Below are 3,038 nucleotides of genomic sequence, written 5' to 3'. Positions count from 1 at the left end.
GTATATCGCACTTTTGCATGTGGAACATTGATCTTTAACGTCATGCTGTTTTTCCTTTATTACAGGCTTTACCTGTCACAAGTTTCCTGGGACAAACATGACCTACATTAAGAACACTCTGGCCTCACTTCTCGCAAGGGACCTGAAGTGTCCAGAAGAGCTCAAGTCTGTGGACAGTTCAAGTGTTGTGCACTTGCAGCCCTGAACATTTTTTTATTATTATGGTGTTTCTGGTCACCTGAAAAGCACAGGTTGGATTGTTCAGACACAAGTACTGTGTTGTGATTAATAATTAATTGCACAAGTGTTGCGCTTTGTATTTTAGTACATTTTTACGTAAATCTTTAATATATTTCTACAAAGCTAGTGTTTCTTGACTATTTTATTTCATAGGTATCTCGGGTCATTTCATGCCAAGACTGTTCCATGACGGCACACCATTTCAAGTTTGTTTGATAAAGTATAAGTAGGCCCAGTGAGAAATTTTACAGAAAGTTAGGTTTCATACGTACACCGGAAAGTGGAATCTGTGCTATTGTCAGAGTGGTTCTGTTTAAGAAAAACTACATATTAACATATGTTTGTAGTAATGGTTTATTTTGCTATTTCAAAACAGTAAGAATTAGGTGTTAAAGTTTGCTTAAATTCAGAGTGCAACAACAGTTCTCGGGCAAGGCAGCTATGTGCTTTATTTCATGTATGCATGAAATCTGATTTCTTGTAAATTCTTTCATTCTAACTTGCTTGCGGCACTCAAAATTAAACAAAATTTCCTCATGCCAGTTTCATTTAAGGCTTCCAGCAAGTAACTAATGGCCGCTGTGTATCAGATAAAAATCTTAAGTAGTCAAAGTGAATAAATCGCTTGGTATGTTGTGACCTGCCCAGGTACCTAGTAATCATGGCAGAAAACGCAACTGGATCCTGCAACAAGCAGTGCAGCACAAGAAACTGTTGCCATGGCACAAGTTATTGTATTCAGAGGTAGATAACGTTTAGTAAAATGGGCACACCATTTAACCAATAAATAAGAGTCTCAGTGGGCTCATGCAGATTGTGCCATAATTATTAAGTTACTGGCTACCAAATAGAGAAATCAAGTACATTTTAAATGGTATTTACTGTAATGCGTGTATAATATTTATTTTCTATTTATTTCAATTTTGAGAAATGTTTTACTTTAGGGCCACGCAAATTTTACATCTCTCAGTATTCAATTTCGTTATTGTATCAAGCTGCTGGCAGTTTGTAGATTGCGCTTGGAATTTTTTGATCTCAAGGCACACATGGCTGTACAGTTAACAAATGTTTGGCTTGAATAAACAATTCAACTAGAAAAAAATGCTTTTTGTCCACATCAATTTTGAGCTGTTGATTTTGTGAAGGAGTATTGATTTTGTGTGTTAAGCCAATTCAAAAACTGGCTTAATGGTTCTGCTAGCAGCTCTACAATATGTTTTATAACAGGCTATATCTAAAAGTGGTTTTGATCCCTAGGTGACCCAGGTCTTCAATACAGAAGTGCCTGAATTTAAGTTTGCCCCTGTCCTCTAGTATGCAAGGACCACATCAATATGGATGGCATCAGTGGTAATGCCATGAGACTCAACGTAGCTCAGCGGTATTTAAAGAAAAGTCTAATGCAGTTTTCAACACTATTCACCAAACAGCATATTTCAGTGGGCTCTCAAGTGATTTCAATAGTGACGTTCAACACTGCTCCAATAATATTTAAATGGTGTTGCATTATTGACTAACATTGCACGTTGGGCTTGTTGGTATAATATAATGGAGCCAAAAGGCGTAGTGCATCAGAAACAGGACACGTGTCTGTTGTCTGTGTTCTTCCTCTTGTGTCCTGTTTCTGATATGTAGCAACTTTTGCCTCCATCAAGCAATATTGACGTTTAATGCTCATCCAATAATACTTCAATGGGGTTTCAATATTGATGTTCAACAATCCTTCAATAATATCTCAATGGGGTTTCAATATTGATATTCAATACTGTTTCAATAATATTTCAATTGGGTTTCAATATTGACATTCAACACAGTTCCAACATTATGTCAATAAGGTTTCAATATTGGCATTCAACATATTTCAACAATGTCTCAACAGATTTTCAATATTGACATTCAACACATCGTCAACAGTTCTTCAATGGGCTTTCAATATTGGAATTCAACATGGTTTCAACAATCCATCAATGACTTCTCAAATTGAAACGACCCAATGATGTTTCAACAAAATGTCGCGGGCCAATTTTCAACACCTGTCAACAATTTCCTCAATAATGTTTCAACAAAGCCTCAATGTGCTTTCAATGCTATTTGTTGACATTGACCAATGACTTTTCAACAACTTTTCAACAATTTTTTTGTAAGGGTAGCACAGGGGCGTTACTGAGCTTACTGAATTTCTCAAACTAAAATACGTCAGACAATTCGTAAACTACGACTTACACACAACCAACGGACATGATAGCGCCAGACTGCAATTTTTTTTTCCAGTCTGGTGCTACAACCCTTTGTAAAACGCGCTACATAGCGAGAGTGCGAGAGGAGATGAGCAGCGAAATTTGGAGAGGAATGCTTCCTATAAATCCTGTATTCGTCCTCGGCTCCAAAAAGCGGCCGCTCAAATTTTATAAGAACATTGTTGCTTTTCGACACGGATAACGCGGTAAACTTCCCAAACCACTGGCTTTCATAAGGGCAATACGATCTGTTATTCCGCATTTGTCGTCATGCGTGCGGCGTGAATTACGTAGAGTACCGGGCTTCCTCGCTGGGGGTACGAAGTTTGAAAAATGTCATCTAAAGATAACATGTTTACGTACCTGGTCTTTTTAGGCAAATCAGTGAATGACTTGGCTTTATTAACGTATTTATTTAAAAACCAAAATATACATACTTAACGTGACTATATTTTTTAAAAAAAGTTGCCAATATGCTAGCTATGCGAAATGTACTTCCATAGACACTTTTTGCGATATTGCATAATTTTCACCAAATTAATTTGTTAAACACAAAATACC

The sequence above is a fragment of the Dermacentor silvarum genome, chromosome 7 (genome assembly GCF_013339745.2).
Source record: "Dermacentor silvarum isolate Dsil-2018 chromosome 7, BIME_Dsil_1.4, whole genome shotgun sequence".
In the NCBI taxonomy this organism is placed as follows: domain Eukaryota; kingdom Metazoa; phylum Arthropoda; class Arachnida; order Ixodida; family Ixodidae; genus Dermacentor; species Dermacentor silvarum.
The sequence above is the reverse complement of the archived record's forward strand: the minus strand, read 5'-3'. Positions refer to the sequence as shown.